Raw genomic sequence first — 21,510 nt, forward strand, 5'->3', positions numbered from 1 at the left:
CCCCCTTTTGCCCCATTCAAAATAAAACAATAAAAAAAACTTACACATATTTGGTATCGCCACATTCAGAATCGCCCGATCTATCAATAAAAAAAGAATTAACCTGATAACTAAAAGGTGTAGTGAAAAAAAAATTAAAAACGCCAGAATTATGTTTTTTGGTCACCGCGACATTGCAATAAAATGCAATAACGGGCGATGAAAAAAATGCATCTGCACTGAAATGGTATCATTAAAAATGTTAGCTCGGCTCGCAAAAAAAAAGCCCCCACTCATCCCGAGATCACAAAAAATGGAGAGGCTATGGGTCTCGAAAAATTGTGCAATTACAGCTAGTCACTATTAGGACAAGGTGGGATATGGCATGCTGTAGCATCTTTAGTAGCAGAAAAAAATATTTTTTTAACTCTGCAACAGTTCTGCACAAAGATGAATTTCACTGCCACAAAATGAGAATGTAGGATACAGTGTGTTGTATCACGTTCATAACAGAAAAAAATATTTTTTTAATTCTGCAACAGCTCTGCACAAAAAAATTTTTTTTTACTCTGCAACAGCTCTGCACAAAGATGAATTTCACCATCACTAAATGACAAAGTGAAATATGGCATGCTGAATCATATTAGCAACAGTAAAATATATTTTATTTTACTGTGCAACAACTCTGCACAAAGATGTATTACACCGCTACTAAATGACAAGGTGAGATATGGCATGCTGAATCACACTAGCAATTAAAAAAATATAGCTTTTTTTACTTTGCAACATCTCTGCACACATATGTATTTCACCTCTACTAAATGACAAGGTGAGATATGACGCGCTGAATCACATTAGCAACTGAAAAAAACATTTCTTTTTACTCTGCAACAGCTCTGCACACAGATGAATTTTGCCTCCACTAAATGACAATGTGGGATATGACGTGCTGTATCATGTTTGTAACATAAAAATATAGGTTTATTTTTACTCTGCAACAGCTCTGCCCAAAGAGGATTTTCACCAACACTAAATGACAAAGTGAGATAAAACATTAACAACTGAAATAAACAGTTTTTTTCTACTGTGCAACAGCTCTGCACAAAGATGAATTTCACCTCCATTAAATTACAAGGTGGGATATAACGTGCTGTATCACGTTTGTAACAGAAAAACATATTTTTCTTACTCTGAAACAGCTCTGCAGAAAGATGAATTTCACCACCACTAAATGACAAGGTGAGATATAGCATGCTGAATCACGTTAGCAACTGGAAAAAAAATAATATTTTTTACTCTGCAACACCTATACACAAGGATGAATTTCACCACCACACAATGAGAAGGTGAGATATGGCATGTTTTATCACATTTGTAACAGAAAAAAAAGCTTTTTTTTACTCTACAACAGTTTTGCACAAAGATAAATTTCACCACCATTAGAACACAAGGTGAGATATGGCATGCAGAATTATGTTAGCAACAGAAAAAAATAGTTTTAATTTACTCTGCTACAGTGCTGTACACAGATGAAGTTCTGCGGCACACTTCTATGAAATGTCTCCTGCTGTCTCTATCTGTGGACCTCACTGATGGCACAAGAAAAAAAGGAAAAATCTGCTGGAAAGTCAATTTCACAGCCACACAGGACACTGCCTAGCTAAACTATCTGACTTAGAAACAACCGACTAGCTAACTAGCTAAAATCGATCAGCACCCAGGACCAGTGTCAGGAGCAGCCTCTCTGAACTGCCATACTAACAAAATGGCACTAAAACAAGATGCCAACTCTTTTTATAGAGAGGGACATGAGATTTCAGCAACCAATAGCACAAGCCGTTGTGTCTGGACATTGCGCATGTTTCCTGCACCCTGATTGGCTAACTGCAATGTGCATACATAAAGATAGAAAAAAAATTTACAATCATGCCACTTCTCTGAGCTCTCTCCACCCCTTCCCCTCATCAAACATGTGCCCCTCGCTCATCATACACCACCAGTATCCTAGCCAAAATGCTAAAAATACTTAAGCGGCAGCGCAAATATTTTCCCGCACTTTAACCGAATGCCGATTTTTCCTGATTTGATGAAAATTTGCTCATATTTCCGATCACGAATCTGAATATGTCATATTTGCACCAAATTTGTGTTTGGCGATCATTTTATGAACATATTCACTCATCTCCAATTATGTTAAACTGATAGACTAGTGTACATCATGTTGCAAATTATAATGCAAATTATATTTTTCTTGGATTTTCCTAAATGGTCGGTGCAAATGACAGTCAGTCTAATAAAAGTCATCACACGTTAGAGTATACATCGAATTTTATTGAAGAAACCTCCCAATGATGACAGTATAATCTCGAAAATGAATAAAAACTCAAAATGCACTGTTCCAAATTATTAGGCACAGTAGAATTTCTAAAGATTTGATATGTTTTAAAGAACTGAAAATGCTCATTTGTGGAATTTGCAGCATTAGGAGGTCACATTCACTGAACAAAAATGCTATTTAGCTCCAAAACATCCTAACAGGCCAAGTTACATGTTATCTTAGGAACCCTTCTTTGATATCACCTTCACATTTCTTGCTTCCATTGAACTTGTGAGTTTTTGGAGAGTTTCTGCTTGTATTTCTTTGCATGAAGTCAGAATAGCCTCCCAGAGCTGATATTTTGATGTGAACTGCCTCCCACCCTCATAGATTTTTTGCTTGATGATACTCCAAAGGTTCTCTATAGGGTTGACTAACCTGTCCAAAGCAACTATTGAGGGTCGGAGGCCCTTTAGATCACTCACCTCCGTTATGAGAGAGAAAGACCTTCCTTACAAGTGGGGTTTTCGGTTGAAATATTGTGCAAATTCATTTGCAATGTCCTATGGGTGGATGAGAGAAATGCCCTTAGGAGAAATGATCTTGTCGATTCGGTTACATATTCTAACCTTTTTAATTTTATTGAACATAAAACAAGTGGGCTTGTTAAGGGACATATAGTATAATGATTGCGTTTTGATTGTTTGACCGCAGAGTCATAAAATGAAAACATTGTGGCCCTCAATTCATTCCTAAGATGGGATAAATCAGTCAAAGCTTTGGAACAAGGGGTGGGACTATTGGCCAATGCCAGCTCCAACTCCTTCTCTTTAATCAAGGCTTGTAAACGATTAATCTTTTGGCGGTTTAAAATTTTTAATACGGGAGGAAATATGAATGAGAGTGCCAAGTAGAACCACCTTGTGCGCTTTCCACTGGAGGAATGGCTTGGAAGGGTCATACACATTCTCAGAAAAATAAAGAATAAGTGATCTAGAAATTTCCTCATGGTATGTAGGATTTTGAAAAATAGAAGCATTACACTTCCACAGCGGTTGATTATTAATAGAGTGACCTTCAATCAATTTGGCAATGACAGGGGCATGATCCGAAATGGATTTATTGCCAATGGATATAGAGGAAAATCTAGGGAGGGAGAACACATCTGATAATATCTGATCAATGCAAGAAGCTGACAAATGGGAGTCAGAAAAATACGTTGACTGGTTGTTATTGAAGGAAACATGAATGCAGCTGTCACAGTAGGACTGGCAAGTAAACTGGGACCAGGGCACCTTTCTTGGCCCTAGCACTAAAGGCACCCTAGCTCGCCCTGTTCCCTGGGATACCTCAGAAGCCGAGGATGCAGGGGCCTCTGCCCTTGCCCTGTCTCCTAGCTGCAGCCTTGCATCTGTCCCCCTCTTCCACCCAGGGAAGAGAGGCGCTACCATGTACCGCAGTTTTTCCAAGCGTACAAACCAAGCAACAGTCGCACAAGAAACTCCTCCAGCTCTCCAAACACCTGCTTCTCTCTCTCCAGATCTATGTAGCAAGTGCTAACTCAGACAAGTACCTTGCCAGAAGGCCTAGCTTTTATAGGAGAGAGGAGTGGCTAACCGAGCACAGCTGAATGTAGGGATTTCCACATGGCTGATTAACCCCTGTGCTGCTGAAAGAAAACAAACACATTTAATACACCAGAGAAGTGCTTCTTCTCAGCGGCGAAGCAGGAGCCATCAGACGCTGCGGTCTTCTGGCACGGCTCTGTCGCAGTAGCTCCGTGACAGCAGTCATTTACAGATATCCTGAATGAAAACTTCTTCCAGAGTGCTCTGGACCTCAGACTTGGCCAAAGGTTCACCTTCCAACAAGACAATGACCCTAAGCACACAGCTAAAATAACAAAGGATTGGCTTCAGAACAACTCTGTGACCATTCTTGACTGGCCCAGCCAGAGCCCTGACCTAAACCCAACTCAGCTTCTCTGGAAAAACCTGAAAATGGCTGTCCACCAATGTTCATCATCCAACCTGACGGAACTGGATAGGATCTGCAAGGAAGAATGGCAGAGGATCCCCAAATTCAAATGTGAAAAACTTGTTGCATCATTCCCAAGAAGAGTCATGGTTGTACTAGCTCAAAAGGGTGCTTCTACTCAATACTGAGCAAAGGATCTGTATACTTATGACCTTATGATATTTCCGGTTTTCTTTTTTAATAAATTTGCAAAAATTACTACATTTCTGTTTTTTTCAGTCAAGATGGGGTGCAGAGTGTACATTATTGAGAAAAACTGAATTTACCAAATGGCTGCAATGAAACAAAGTGAAAAATTTAAAGGGGTATGAATACTTTCCATACCCACTGTATCAGAAGTCCCAGAACTATATTACAAAAGTTTGTAGTCTACAAATTGCAGGACATACCTTGGCTTAACTTGTCCCTATAGTCAAATTATTTTTAATCTATTCTAGGAGTACCAACCATTTTTTTTCTGTTGAACCATGATTCAAAAGCAATGTTTGATTTTCATTAATTAATATTTATTTGAAAACAATTTTTGTCAGTTTCAGTTATTTCAAGGACAATTGTGGGGTTTTTTGAACAGTAATAGAACAATCAATGTGCATGGTAATTTTTTTTTTTTTTTAAACGTAACCAAAGAGAAGGTTAGTCACAAGTAAACCGCACTTCCTATCTTAACAGGAATCCCAAAAAGAAAACGGAAGTAAGGAGTGAACTAGTGCATACGGTAAGACAACAAATTTTATTGAAAAAAGTAATTTAACAACACAATAGAAAATAATAAGGAGAAGAGTCATGGAATGTCATATGGCCAGGAACACATGGGATCTACATGCAACAGTACGTGTGTGCATAAAAAAGGCAAAGTCTTCAAACTCCTACTGGCAAATTCCCTCTATGCCAAGTTGGAGAAGTGTCTGTTTGAGCCAGAGTCTTTGCCTTCCCTGGGCTATATCATCTCGGCCCAAGGATTGGCTATGGATCCCACCAAGCTACAGGCTGTGATGGACTGGCAGGAACCCCATTCTCTCAAAGCGGTGTAGCGCTTTATGGGGTTCATTAATTACTATTGCCAGTTCATTCCCCACTTCTCCACTTTGGTAGCTCCTTTGGTTGCCCTCACCAAAAAGGGAACAAATCCCAAATTGTGGTCGGAGGAGGTCTCCAAGGCCTTCCTTTCTATTAAGTCCCACTTTGCTAGCCCTCCCATTCTACATTGCCTTGATGTAGATAAACCTTTCATAATGGAGGTGAAAGCCTCATCTGTCGGTGCTGGAGCTGTCCTACTCCAAAAGGATGTTCATGGTCAGAAGCATCCTTGCCTCTTTTTCTCTAAGACCTTCACACCGGCAGAGAGGAATTATTCCATCGGGGCCAGGGAGTTGCTAGCTATGAAGTTGGCATTCTCGGAGTGGAGACACCTCCTGGAGGGGGCTCGCTTTTCCTTCCAAGTTTACACCGACCACAAGAACTTGGTCTATATTCAGACTGCCCAGCGGCTAAATTCTCGCCAGATGGTCCCTGTTCTTCTCCCGGTTCCATTTCACCCTCCATTTTCTCTCCGGGGAGAAGAACATTTGTGCTGGCACTCTCTCCCGCTTCGTAGTGTCATCAGCGGAGGAACCTTTGCTTATTGTCCCTTCTGAGAGCCTGAGGACCGTGGCTCCGGTTTCACTAGATTCTGTGCCCCCAGGCAAGACCTTCATGCCATCAAATTTGCATCCGGAGGTTCTCTCTATGCCTCACTCGTCCAGGGTGGGTGGACACTTTGGGACCAAAAGGACATATGAACTTCTGGCGAGGACGCACTGGTGGCCGCATATGGCCCGTGACATCGGGGACTATATTCACGCGTGCATCTCCTGCGCCAAAAATAAGTCTCCACGACAACTGCCAGCTGGGTTACTTTATCCCCTGCCAGTGGCAGACAGGCCCTGGGAGATGGTCAGGATGTCCCGTGGCTGCACCATCATTTGGGTAATCACCGACCATTTTTCTAAAATGGTGCACTTGGTGCCGCTTCCACGGCTACCTTCTGCACTGGCCTTGGCAGCATTGTATATAAAACACATTTTCCGCCTACATGGCATGCCGGACAAAATTGTCAGTAACCGGGGTCCCCAGTTTGCATCTCGGTTCTGGAGAGAGCTTTGTCGTCTATTCAGCATCAAGTTGAATCTCTCTTCAGCACACCATCCCGAGACGAATGGGTTGGTAGAGAGGGCCAACTAGACCTTGGTCACATATCTGCGACATTTTGTTACAGCCAGGCAGGATGACTGGGCATTCTTGCTACCGTGGACGGAGTTTGCACTGGACAACGCTGTAGCCGACTCCACTTGGCAGACCCCATTCCTTCTTAACCTTAGTCAGGCTGCATAATTTTACGTTAACAGGCTGAAGAGGTACAATTGCGCCTTCATATATATTTTATTGAAATTTGGCCTATATATTCTGGACCAAAACTGCAGAGTTGTCATGAAACTTCAGCCCTCTACGGCTTTTCGAAAAAAAAAGTTATTGCAATTTTAAAATGGAATAGTTACAATTGTACCTACTCAGTCCGGACGAAGGTTAAGTACGGTCAGCATCCGCGGGTTCCTGTGCCTATGCCCTTGTCTTCTGCCAACTCCAGAGTGGCAGACTGGGCTGTGGGGGCACGGGACATTTGGGACCGCACTCAGGATGCCATCTGGGCCTCCAAGGAGAGAATTAGGTCCTCCGCTGATACACATCGGCGCCCCACTCCGACCTTTTCTCCTGGCGACTTAGTGTGGCTCTCCGCCCGTAACATCAGGCTGCGAGTTGAGTTCACCTCTCTACTTGGGACCCTTCAAGGTCCTCGAACAGGTTAACCCTGTGGTCTACCGTCTGGCCCTTCCTCCACGCCTAGGCATCACCGACAACCTTCTATGTGTCCCTCTTGAAACCCATTTACATGTTCCGGTTTTCCGAGTCATCTGCCGGGACATCAGGTTTGTGTACGGACGATTAAAAGGTGAACGCTATTTTGGGGTGCAAGGTGGTACGTGGCAAGAAATTTTATTTGGTGGACTGGAAGGGTTATGGCTCAGAGGACAGGTCTTGGGAGCCTGCTGAGCACATTCAAGCTCCACAGCTCATTGCGGCCTTCGAGCGTAGCGAAGTCCAAGGAGGGGGGTAATGTTAGGGGTCAAGTTCCCGCCTCTGCACAGGGGGAGTCTCGCACCATCTCCGCTGCGGTCTCCCATTCTTCTCCAGCCGCAGTGGAGCCTGCTCAGCAGAGACGTCGGTCTCAGCATCTGGCTCAGCCTGATACTGTGCGGATGGTTACTGTTGCCTTTCCAGGCTCAGCCATTGTAGCCAGTACTGGTCAGCGGCGAGCAGACGTCTCTGGGGCTAAGTCCTGCTTTTCCCCTTCTGAGCATGCCCAAGGTAAGACCTCTCATTGGAGGTCAGGGGTCACATGCTCAGGTACTGCAGCAGATCCCATTGGTCCTCTAGGAAGGTCTTGAAGTTGCTCAGGTGCTGTGGCATCTCCAATTGGTCCTCTAGGAAGGTCCTAAAGTTGCTGCAGCTATAAAAGGTTTGCATGTCCTCACGGCCATGTGCTAGGATCAGCTTATGTCATGAGCTTTTGCTATTCAGTGGTCTTGTCTGCTTGTGGTCAGGGTCCGGCTGAAATAAGCCACTAGGATACCGGCACCTCCGGTGATGAGTTTTGTGTGGTGAATTCAAGGCTGGCATAAAGCCATTAGAATTCCGGCTCCACCAGAGAGGAGGTGTTTGTGTGCTTGATACTCCCTGACCACTGATTGCTTTTGCTCTGTTAGGCAGCTGTGTTCTCCAGTGACGCTAACAGCGCACAGCGTTTTCTCTTCTGTGCGACTCTGTGAAGCAACAGAGTGCGCTTATACCGCCATATTGTGCCGCCATTTGCTAGCAGCAGGTTCTTCTACTGCACGGTGGACCCCGGGCGGCGAACGCATCAATAATTATATCTAAATAAACTCGGTGCATTCCGCCAGCCCTAACAACTTGTACATGCAATAGACATTGCAGCATAACAATAAACACAGAGATCAAAACAGATGCCAAGAGGCGTGAGGGTCCTGCTCGCAAACTTACAATCTCTCTCTGTATATACAGTATGTTTATATGTCTGTGTCCGCCCCTGTCACACACGTACTATTACCTATAGAACCCATGTGTTCCTGGCCATCTGACACTGCATGACTCTTCTCCTCATTAATTTCTACTGTGTTGTTAAATTACTTTGTCAATAAAATCTGTTGTTTTACCATACAGTATGTATTAGTTCGCTCCTTACTTCCGTTTTCTTCTTGGGATCTAAGTTTTTTTTAAAATGCAGCATGCAATGCAAAAAAAGGTGTGACTCTCTGCTTTAGAGAGTAACACTTTATCTAGTATCAATAGCAATTCATTACAGCATTAAAGCCATGAGCCATGTATAGAGTTAGAAGTCTCCCATGTTAAGACTGTTAGTGGCCAGATTTGGCTTCGTAGCCATGTCAATGGCTTATAGCACACATATGTGGGACATGTATGTGACCTCCCAATGTTTTGAAGCTAAGAATGATACTGTATGGCAATAATGAAAAATATTCCTATGATGCACGGTCAGTTCCATAGTGTTCAGATAATATTAAATAGGTTTTCTCACATATCCACAGGATATTTTATAATTTATATATTTTCAGGGAAATTCCAATATTTTGGTATCTTCATTTATTTCCTGTTATTCATGTAATGGGACTCATAATGAACTCATAATAATCTTACATTTCAAGAACTCCAGCTGGACAGGAATGTGTTTGGATTGGCAAACTCATACAAGTCATTTCAAAGAATAAGTCTAGTGTTAAGGTTTTCAAGACTCTGGAAGGAAAAATAGGCATGTAGGTCTAAATGGTAGATATGACTCTATTGAGGTGGTGTGGAGATAGCTGGGCCCCCATATGAAAAAACATCATACTCTATAGTGAGAGATGATCAAAACTTCCTGTGAGTTTTGGACTTGTTAGGCTCATATTATTAGGGAAATCCCTGTCAATGTTTAGCTACACTTTGTTATATCCAATGACATTACAGTTTAATGACTATGCCTGTCATATGTTACTGGCTGTAATAAAGTTTTAAAATAAACTGCTCACAGCAATTTAGTAATTAATTTGCACTTTGTATCCAAACAGCTGAGTTATTTTGCCAATATATAATAATTAGATTTTAGATTATAGTTTAAAAAAAATCTAATAATGTGAAATGGCAACAAGTACATGGAACGATCATGACGGGGGTCAGTGATACGTCGGCATGACAACCAGAGGTCTATTGAAGACCTATATGGTTGTTTATGCCGGATTGCTCCGCGCGCCACCCTGTGGTCGGCGCTCATAGCAATGCAGTAATTCAGCTACATAGGAGCGATCTATGCATCGCTCCTATGTAGCAGAGCTGATTGAGTTGCGCCAGCTTCTAGCGTCCCATGGAGGCTATTGAAGCATGGCAAAAGTTTAAAAAAAAGGTTTAAAGTATGAAAAAAATAAAAAAAATATAAAAGTTTAAATTACGCCCTTTCACCCCATTCAAAATAAAGCAATAAAAAAAGAAACATACACATATCTGGTATCGTCGAGGTCAGAATCGCCAGATCTATCAATAAAAAAAGGATTAACCTGATCGCTTAACGGCATAGCGAGAGAAAAATTTGAAACTACAGAATTACCTTTTTTTGGTCGCCGCGACAATCAAAAGATAGGTGTCTGCACTAAAATGGTATCTTTAAAAACATCAGCTTGGCACGCAAAAAATAATCCCTCACCTGACCCCAGATCACGAAAAATGGAGATGGGTATCGGAAAATTGCGCAATTTTTTTTTAGCAAAGGTTGGAATTTTTTTTTACTACTTAGATAAAAAATAACCTAGACATGTTTGGTGTGTATGAACTCCTACTGACCCGGAGAATCATAATGTCAGGTCAGTTTTAGCATTTAGTGAACCTAGCAAAAAAGCCAAACAAAAAACAAGTGTGGGATTGCACTTTTTTTTGCAATTTCACCGCACTTGGAATAGTTTTCCTGTTTTTTAGTGCATGACATGCAAAAACCAATGAAGTCATTTAAAAGTACAATTTGTCCCACAAAAAATAAGCCCTCATGTGGACATATTGATGGAAAAATAAAAAAGTTATGGCTCTGGGAAGGAGGAGAGCGAAAAAAACGAAAACTCAAAACCAAAAAAAGCTGGGGTCATGAAGGGGTTAAACTTTGCATTTTATGCCCTTAAATCAGGTAGTTATGTCACACAAACTAGCTAATAAATAACATTTACCATAAGTCTACTTTACATCAGCATAAGTTTTTAAACATATTTTTTTATGTAAGGAAGTTAGAACGGTTAACAGTTTATCAACATTTTTTTTAACAAAATTTACAAAACTTATTTTTTTAGGGACCACAACACATTTGAAGTGACTTGGAGGGGCCTATAAGACAGAAAATACACAAAAGTGACACCATATTAAAAACTGCACCTCTGAAAGTACTCAAAACCACATTCAAGAAGTTTATCAACCCTTTAGGTGCTTCACAGGAATTAAAGCACTTTGGAAAGAAAATATTTCATTTTAAATTTTCCCCACAAAAATATTACTTTAGCCCCAAAGTTTTCATTTTCACAAATGTAATGGGAGAAAATTAACCCCAAAATTTGTTGTGGAATTTCTCCTGAGTACACAAATACCTCATATGTGGTGGAAAAATATTGTTTGGGTGCAGGACAAAGTACGAAATGGAAGGAGCACATATGACTTTTGGAGCACAAAATTGGCAGGGATGGCTGATGCCATGTCACTCTTGCAGAGCCTCTAATATGTCTAAACACTAGAAACCCTCCATTAGTGACCCCATATTGGAAACCTGTGGTGTCAAAATGATCACTGCACCCCTAGATGAATTAATTAAGAGGTATAGTTTGTACAAAGGGGTCACTTATGGGGGGGTTCTGCTGTTCTGGCACCTCATGGGTGCTCCCAGTGGGTCATGGCACCTGCAAACCATAACAGTAAAAGCTGGTGCTCCTTGCCTTCTGAGCTTTGCACCGTGCCCGAAAAATATTTCCCGATTATATGTAGAGTATTGGCACACTCAGAATAAAATGGCCCCAGTTTGTTGTAAAAAACAATGTCTTAATAGCTCTTAGAGCATTAAAAATTTGGGGCTAAAACAACATTTTAGTGGTAAAAATGTAATTTATTCTTTCTTCCCCGCTCAATGGTATATAATTCTGTGAGGCACATGTGGTGTTAATATGATCACTGCACCCCTAGATGAATTCATTAGAGAGCGTAGTTTGTAAAATGAGTTCACATATATAAGGTTTCTGTGGTTTTGGCACCTCAGGGGCTCTGCCAATGTGAATGACACCCTCAAACCATTCCAGCAAAATCTGAACTCCAATATGGCGCCTCTTCCCTTCTGAGTTTTGCACTGTGCTTCAAAAGTAGTATTCCCCAACAAATGGGATATCGGTGTACGCAGGAGAAATTGTGCAACAAATTTTATGGTGCTATTTCTCTTGTTAGCCTTGTGAAAATGCAAAATTTGGGGCCAAAATAACATTTTTGGGGGGAAAATTTACCTTTTTTTATTTTCATAGCTCAATATTGCAAACTCGTGAAAAGCATCTTGGGGTTCAAGGTACTCACTACACATCTAAATACATTCTTTGTGGGGTCTAGTTTCCAAAATGGGGTCACTTGTGGTGGGTTTCTACTGTTTAGGCACACGAGCTGCTCCCCAAATGGGACATGATGTCCGCTAATGATTCCAGGAAATTTCAAATTCAAAAAGTCAAATGACGCTCCTTCCCTTCCAAACCCTGCCATGTGCCCAAACAGTAGTCATATTGGGTATCAGCGTACTCAAGAGAAATTGCACAACAAATTGTATAGTGGAATTTCTCCTGTTACCCTTCTGAAAATGCAATATTTGAGGCTAAAAACATATTTGTGGGGAAAATGTGATTTTTTTTTATTTTCACGGCACAACGTTATAAACTTCCGTGAAGCACCTGAGGGTTCAATGTGCTCACCACACATCTAAATCAGTTCTCAGAGGGGTCTAGTTTCCAAAATTGTGTCTCCTTGTGGGGGATTTTCACTGTTTAGGCACATCAGAGGCTCTCCAAAGGCGACATGACGCCCGCCAATTATTCCAGAAAATTTTGCATTCAAGAAGTCAAATGGCGCTCCTTCCCTTCTGTGCTCTGCCGTGCGCCCAAACAGTGGTTTTCTCCCTCATATGGGGTATCGGCATGCTCAGGAGAGATTGCACAACAAATTTTGTGTCCATTTTTCCTGTTACCTTTGTCAAAATAAAAAAATTGGATCTGAAGTAAATTTTGTGTGTAAAAGTTAAATGTTCATTTTTTTTTCCACATTCAAAAAATTCCTGTGAAGCTCCTAAACGATTAATAAACTTCTTGAATATGGTTTTGAGCACCTTGAGGGGTGCAGTATTTAGAATGGTGTCACTTCTGGGTATTTTCTATCATATAGGGCCCTCAAAGTGACTTAAAATGTGAGGTGTCCCTGAAAAAAATGGTTTTGTAAATTTTGTTGGAAAAATGGCTGGTCAACTTTTAACCCTTATATCTTCCTAGCAAAAAAGAATTTTGCTCCAAAATTGTGCTAATGTAAAACAGACATGTGGGAAATGTTATTTATTAACCATTTTGTGTGCGATATCTCTCTGTGATTTAACGGCATACAAAGTCAGAGCTTGAAAATTGCGAAATTTTCACAATTACATGCAAGTCATATTAAAGAATTTTCACCATTGTCATGATGAACAATATGTCATGAAAAAAATCAGAATTAGCGGGATCTATTAAAGAGTTCCAGAGTTATTGCCTCATAGTGACAGAGGTCAGAGATTGTAAAAATTGGCCGGGTCATTAACGTGCAAACCGTCTTTGGTGGTAAAGGGGTTAATTCTAAATAGGTCCAATTTCATCGAAAATGTAATGTCACAATGCGATCGCGCATTCAGTTAACCAGGGCAAGATAAACTCCCGTGATGTGGTGCTCCTGGCACTTTTCTTGGGTAAACATTCTTTCTTACTTGTTTACCTTGCCCTATATAACTGAATTCATATATATCATATTGTCTGATAGTTAAACAAGGTGATGAAAGTATGTATTAACTCATGATAAAGTTTGTGCTATTTCTTTGAAGTTATAAATAACAGCTTATCCAATTGTCACTATATACCTTTGTTATCTTTGTTCTTTCTGTGTTGACAATCAAAGCCATGTATGCCATTGGTGAGACAATATATGCATGATCATTTGCATTTGGCTATATGGTTTAGACAAATGTATTTATATATCCCAACCCTTTTGGAGAATTGTCTGTGTAGCACTTTCATACCACTATTTCACCAGTGCTAAACATATGAACCACTTATATATCCTTTTCAATATTGGTTTTAATTGATTTAAATAAACAACTGTGATTCTATTTAGCTTCCTTTTACTCTTTTTTAGAATATTTGTAGTTGTTCTACTGATATCATTATTTTTTTAAACATGATTATTTGGAATTATTTAAGGTTGTTTTTTTTTTTTGTTTTTTTAAATCGATCATGCAGTTCCAGAGATAAGGAGGATCTGCTAAGTGCTATTTTTCTGGTCTATACCAAGGGGGATTCTCTGGAGCCATGTCTTTAGTGTTTCATTATTATCCTGTGATGACAGAAGTATTCTAGGAGCATTCTCTAAATGTTGTGCTTTTTTCTTATTAATCTGTTTGTAATCCTGCCTGAAGAAGGAGCCACTGTGCTCTGAAAGCTTGCAAACATATTATTTTCTGGTTAGCCAATAAAGGTATCGCTCCTAGAATACTTCTGTCATCATTGGGCAGAAAAGTATTCACATGGATTTTTCTGACTAACACGGTACCACAATACAATTTGTTATTGTACATCATTATTATCTTGTGACACTCGCCACCTTGGTCAAGACCATGAAAATTAGCACTAAATAAAAAGGACAAATATTTCTGGACCAATATGGAGGATTTAAAAAAATACCAAAAATACAAAAATTAGAATGCTCAGGAGAACAGCAAGAATAAAGTAAGTGCAAAAAACGGTCACCTAGTGACAAGTCCTCTTTAGAGTGGTATCCAAGTGTAGTAGACTTGTGTGTGTCCTGACACTTGAAACCATACCAATCACTAGAATGGATGACGATACACAGTTCTTCCCATACTAACTCTACATTTAGCATAGAGACGCATATAAATATGAACTAATAACAATGAACCAAAATAAATTTCAATATCGATGTTACCTGATAACAAAATACATACAGTATATAGAAGGTGCATGCATCCCATTCAGTATTATGTCAAAGACAAGTCTGAAGCCTGCGTAGATGGCTAAACCACTAGACACCAGCTATTAGCACCTCCACTCCTCTAGACATCAAGAAAAAACAAATAGTATCCCCACCGGTAAGGTAAACCACCTAGGAAGAAAACACTAAACTCCTCTCCCTCCACTGACCTAGACCACCAGGGAAGTCAGCATTAACTATTTCACAAACTAGACCACCAGGGAAGCAGGCAATTACCTCTACAGACATATAAACTTTTGAGGTTCCCTCAACAATGGCATCTCAAGACCATAGAAATAAATAAATAAATAAATAACCAAAACAAAACAAAAAAAAAAAATATATATATATATACATATCGATAGATTAGATAAATACACATAGCTAAAACGTACTAACCTTGATTTAATACATTCAATATAATGTTTCTCTTTCCAAAACAGTAATGGATAAATTTTATAATACAATCCCAGAGTGAAAATGTCAATCCCTCTTCTGTGCTGCTGTTGAAAATGTAGTATGTGTCATTGTCATATGTGTTAGGATATGTTAAACCTTTGTTTGTGCAGGGTTTAGTTGTTTTTTTTTTTGCTGTGTTTGTTCTTAAGTCATACCTAGGGGTAATGGATGAATCTTCCCACTGTGCATAAACTTTATTTACATTTTTAAACAGCTGATTTATTCCAGAAATTCATCTTAAATGGTTGATCCAATACCTATAATGCCCTTTTTAAATATCTGTCTTTAATCCCTAACCACTACTCTAATTAGCTTTATTATTCCATTTCGTACATTTTTTTCCTATCCTGCTATTTTCAATGCGTTAAATTGTTCACAGGAAAAATAATGACCAAGGTAAGTAGAAATACCAATAGCATGGTTATTGTCAAGGAAATGTATAATCCAAAAAATGAAAAAGGAAGAAAATCCATATATGTAATTTAACAAGGAAATTTAAGGAGTGCCGACTTGATAATATGATACAAAAAATTAATTTATTGAATACAAATATAAAATGCATAATCAATAAGAGGTGAACAAAGAAGGATTCATATGATCACCCTGGGAATATAATATTTAATTGGGGGTTTATATTGATCATATATCATAAACATGATATATTAAATTATCCTGGACTATCACAATGGCTGTACATAAAGTGAAAAAGTAATAATAAAGTGCAAAGTGCATATGCCACATAGTCTCAATGTTCAGATCAGTATAACTTACCCATCGTGATATGCAAGTGCACTATTCACAGGGGAGCCCCAGACGCGCGGTTTGCGTGTAGCTTTTTCAACAGGGATACATATGAGTACAAGTCTGCCCCTTTTATACCATAACTTACAACTGGCATACCAAGCGGCGCATGCGGTGTGTGGGCCAAAACCGGAAGTTGTCATCACATACCCTGCATCTTCGGGAGGGCATAGGTTCAGAAGAAAACTCCCAGTGATGTCACTGACTTGCGCACTAACAGTGTAGAGACAGGGTGTGATGTAGACATCGGTGGCCATTTTCTTTGAGAACACAGAGGTTTGCCATTTTGGATCGGACACAGCATGCCTCCATAGAGCCCAGTGCAGTGCAGAAAAAGACTTGCAGGTAAAAATCATAGTGAAACGAAAAGAAGAAAATAAAAAAGATTACCATAGCTCAGAGTATAAAGACTTCAACATGAAAATTAAATACATAATTATGACAAATAAGTAAATGCATAATTCAATACATAATTACATGATTTATACAAAATAAATATAAAATAGATGTCCATTGTCACCAAGGGACAATTCAGTGCAGTAATGAAGAGCATCCTGTGATAGCTCGTGGTGATTGATGGAGAAAAGGAGGGTGCAATGTCATATAAAGATATTCGCTCTAAAGAGCAAGGGTAAGTATTTTCAATTATTTAACTAAAAAGACATATAAAATTAATAATTAGTGATTCCCTAACAAACAGGCAACCCCCACATGCACAGTATAGACATATCTATCTATAGATTTATCTATCTTTAGATAGATATATCTATAGATTGATAGATAGATAGATAGATAGATAGATAGATAGATAATACCAAGCCCAATGGTGAGTAATAAACATAATAAAATGGTACATAAAGAGTTAAATAAAGACACACACACACACACAAAATCTGCATTAGTCCAAAAACAAAGGAAAAAGTGAGCTGCACAGCCTTCCTTCTTCCGGCAGATCAGCAGCAGTGAGTGGTGACAGACTGACTTCAGTATAGGGGGTGCTCGCATGGAAGATAGATGCAAACATGTAGATCAGAACAGAAAATGCGGCAGCACTCACCCATCTGTGGTCCAATTCTTTATTCAAAACATGAACAAATACAGCCTTGCGGTCCGAGGGAGTGCAGATGGACGGGAGGTGAGCAGGTGAACGACGACGGCTGTTTCGCGCTGATCCAAGCGCTTCTACCGGGGGACCCCCTATAATTAATAGCCAGAAAAGGCTATGCAGACAGCTGTTGGCTGATATTCATAGCCTAGGAAGGGACCATGGATATTGCCCCCCCCCCCGCCTTCAAACACCAGCTCACAGCCGCCCCAGAAAAGGCGCATCTGTAAGATGTGCCAATTCTGGCTCTTAGCCTCTCTGTCTTCCCACTGCCCTGTAGTGGTGGTATATGAGGTATTAGGGGGTTAATGTCACCTTTGAATTGTAAGGTGACATCAAGCTGGCTTAGCAATGGAGAGGCGTCAATAAGACACCTATCAATTACTAATCCTATAGTTGTTAATGAGTTAAATAAACACACACATGCAGAATGAAGTATTTTTAAGGAAATAAAACACCATACACGTTTGCCATCTTTAGTGTTCTGCCAATCCATGCAACGCCCTCAATCTCCTGGAAAAAAAGAAAAAATAATAAACCAACACAAATACTCCCTGGTCCGATGCAGTTCACTTAATAACGAGTGTTCCATGATGATCTCCCCTATAGAGCTGTCACATCAGGAGATGTGACAGCTCTATAGGCCTCCAGTAACACACTGACAGGAGACAATAGCTCCTGCAGTGTTATCACTGAGGGTTCAATGGCCTCTCACTTTACGGCACTGCTGCATGAGAATTTTCCCATGCAGCAGTGCCGCAAGTGACAGTATGAACTGTGCACTCACAGCGGCAGAGGGATACAGTGCAGAAGGATACGTTCCGTCATTGTATCACCGGAGCCACTGGAGAGTGGTCGCATCTGCCGATGTGACAGCTCTCCACGGGAGATCGTCGTGGGACGCTTGTTATTAAATGGATTACATTGGACCAGGGAGTATACTGTTGGTTTATTATTTTAATTTTTTATACAGGTGCTCAAGGGCTTTGGGGATTAGCTGTATGGTTAGTATGTACTGTATGTTGTATGTACTGTATGCACTGTATGTCTATATATATGTACTGTATATGTGTGTATGTGTTTTTTTTACACTTGAACACAGTAGCTGGATGATGGGACTACTAGTGTCCCACCATCCGGATACCTGTCACAGTAGCAGGCATAGCCGGATGGGACTAGTAGTTCCTTCGGACAATGCCAGCCTACACACAGACACACACAGACACACACAGACCAGCAGAAACACACATACAACCCCGCACACACACACAGCCCTGCAGATACCCGAAGACCCACGCACACACACACAGCCCTGCACACCCCCGCAGACACACGCAGACACACACAAACACCCGCACACAGCCCCACACATCTTCTCTGCACACGCACAGTCTCCACCCACACACACAGTCTCCACTCACACATTCTTCCCCTACTGATCTGCAGCGTTTCTCGCAGGCACATCCACAGCAAAGCCACAGATCTTTTTTAAACCTGCGGTTTTGCTGCGGATTGGACTGACACAATGGAAGTCAATGGGTGCAGAAACGCTGCAAATCCGCACGTTTTTTTCCACAACACGTGCACAAAAATTCTCACTTTCCCATTGACTAACATTGCTTTTGCACTACACTGCGCATTTGATGCAAAAACGCTGCGGATCCGCATCTAAATCCGCAACGTGTGCGCATAGCCAAACACATAACTATTGTCAACCTAAGTTCTGGAGCAAGCTGAAGAGATGTGAATGCAAGTCAAGAAAATTAACAGTGAGATTACAGACAGTACAATGCATACAGAAAAGTACATTGGAGTTCATGGGCGATCATCTAGCGATATTTTATGGGTTACCATACAGTTCCACGGGCAATCATTAAATATGAAATCACAATGCAACACCGTGATTTTCACATATAGTTTTAGCATGAATGACTCATAGTCTTGTCTTTGATTCGGCAAACTACCCTCAAGCATTACTCAGAGGCTGTTTCTCTTGTGTCTAGTCTTTGTCTGTTCCTGACTCCTAGATAGGTATTTTCTATCTCTTTTTTAACATCACTATAGCATCACTACATTCAAGATAATAATACACTAGTCCTTTGCCACAGTCAGTGCATACACTTCAGATATGAATATATAATCACATCCTGAGAGCATATATCTCAGGTCAGAAGAGACATATGATTATGCCCCTTTAGAAAAAGCAATGGCGAAACGGCGTCGTTGGAGTTTCTGCACACATATTGATGACACCGAAGACTATTGACTAAACATGTAAGTTTATTGTATGTCCTTTCAAAAGCCCATATTGTGCTAAGCACTTTGTGGATTTGCACAGAACTTTTTCGATGTAATCATTGCATATATAATACAATACAATACAGACTTATCTGCTCGTATAACTTTGTCTATCATCAAAATTTTTATCCATTTAAATCAAATATATGGATACAATAAGATTTGGTTGCATGACTATATCCATACAGTGTCATCATGAATTTTGTGGGAGTCCAGGTAGTCCCTGCTATTTTAATATTCTGGTTTTATATATTGTCTAAATAAAAATTAACAAGTTTTATGAATCTTTTAGCATATGTAGTCTTCTTGGACCTGAGATATATGCTCCCAGGATGTGATTACATAGTCACTGACTTCAGCACATGCTTTCATCCTATTTTAGATTAAGTCAGGTACCTAGCGGTATATTTTTGGAATATATAAAGAAACCCACACAAACAGGAGAGAACATACAAAATCTAGATGATGCATAGGATGGATTCACACCAAGACATTGGAGCTATCTGCTGACAACAATGAAGTTTTGTATGCAGTGCTTTTTAGATTTCTTTGTCAGGCAGTTTTTGCACATGTTGCTTCACAAATTCCCTTTACAAAAAGACACTAAACCCTCATTCCCAATCCAAAAAACTCATGTTTTCAATATTTTTAGTTTTCTCAATCTATAATAAAAGTTGCACAATAATCTAGAAATTAGATTAACTGACACAGAGTAGAGAAACTAACCACAAAACCATCTATCTCCGATAATCAGTCAAGCATATAAAGAACATAGATTATTTATTGCGTAAGGATTTCATGTATACTGGATACATTCTGATTTCAGTCAGTCCTATATAAACAAAATTACAAGGCGTCATCCATAAATCCCTATCCATGGCATATTAATATATCAATCTGCTCTTTTTTTTAAACATCAATACATTCCTCACCTCCCACACATCGTCCATCCCACAACTGACAAGAAACCAGAGAACTGTGCTGCCTCCTTCCTCCATAGTCAACTGAGGCAAGCAATATTAATAAGAGTACGCTAATAATGGCTCTCATTAACTTATGGTGAAAATGCATGCACGGTTAAATACAATATTTGAGCTCGTATCTTGTATTACTTCCCGAAAACATAAGAAAGTTACACGACAACTTTGGTATTGAGTGTGTTAAACTTAGTTAAATATTTTCTGCTGCTGGAGAACTTAGAATCAGCATATCCATATACTCCAATAGGTGTAACTTGAAGCCTCAGGCCCCAAAGAATATTCTACAAGGTCCCTCATCTGTCATGTGCCATTTGTAACACTGGTGTCAGGGTGCAGAAATGGCTGCCCTTCCTGTAAACAGACCTTTGTTCCTAAAAATTTTACAATGTGTGGTTTGCATCCTTGCTCTTTCCATAAAACTCAATATTTTCTAATGTAATAATTGTAAAATATTGGTCTATATTTAATGGGAATTTGTCAGTAAGATCAACCTTCCTAAACCATCTGTATAGGCATGTAGGTCATCGGAAGCTAAATAAAATGATACCTTGATAATTGTGCAGCGCCCCAGAGTCCTGGTCGTTGCAGTAATGTTATTCTTCCACCAGGGGGAGTGATGTTACGTCTGAGGGCAGTGAAGGAGATCTTCTGCCAAGGTATCACAACCACAAAACACACTTCACACGCCATTCTGCCAGGGGGAGCCATGCTTCTATCTACTAGGGCATTCCTCACACTTGGGTAAAACTGGTGGGTTGGTTAAGAAGTTAGACAGTCAGCCCCGACCGAGTTTGGCAGAGGCTGGTTGGAGTGGGTTCCAGCCAGCTCCAGACTGCGGCCTGCGGGAGGCGAGGGTACACGGAGCTGCGCCTACATCCCAAGCGGCAGCATCCCAAGACAGAGACATTGAACAGAATTGTGTTGCAGTGAGTGAGAAACAAAGTCATAGCAACAGGAGAGGAATATCAGAGGGAGACCAGCTAGAAGCAGGCTGCCTCCTTCTGAAGTGCAGTACCGGTAGCCAGAACACCGAGGGAGTAAGGATCTCTATGCTTTACTTCAGAGACTGGCAGGACAGTTGATTCGACGTTAGCTGCCCGACCATATACCCAGGAGGCACGGTGGCAACTTGTGGAGGCCGGGGC

At 40.3% G+C, this 21,510-nt stretch overlaps 1 protein-coding gene across 5 annotated transcripts in view; it reads right to left on the bottom strand.

Annotated features, from left to right (window-relative positions):
• Window positions 1-15,255, bottom strand: part of LOC138641969 (ATP-dependent translocase ABCB1-like) — a 434,165-nt gene extending 418,910 nt beyond the window's left edge. For 4 of the 5 annotated variants that reach the window (XM_069729815.1, XM_069729814.1, XM_069729818.1 and 1 more), the window contains exon 1: window positions 15,122-15,255. The gene's annotated coding sequence lies outside the window, so the exon portion shown is untranslated. The remainder of the gene's footprint in view (window positions 1-15,121) is intronic. The other variant, XM_069729817.1, reaches the window with a different exon arrangement.
• Window positions 15,256-21,510: the final 6,255 nt, after the last annotated feature.

The sequence above is a fragment of the Ranitomeya imitator genome, chromosome 6 (genome assembly GCF_032444005.1).
Source record: "Ranitomeya imitator isolate aRanImi1 chromosome 6, aRanImi1.pri, whole genome shotgun sequence".
In the NCBI taxonomy this organism is placed as follows: domain Eukaryota; kingdom Metazoa; phylum Chordata; class Amphibia; order Anura; family Dendrobatidae; genus Ranitomeya; species Ranitomeya imitator.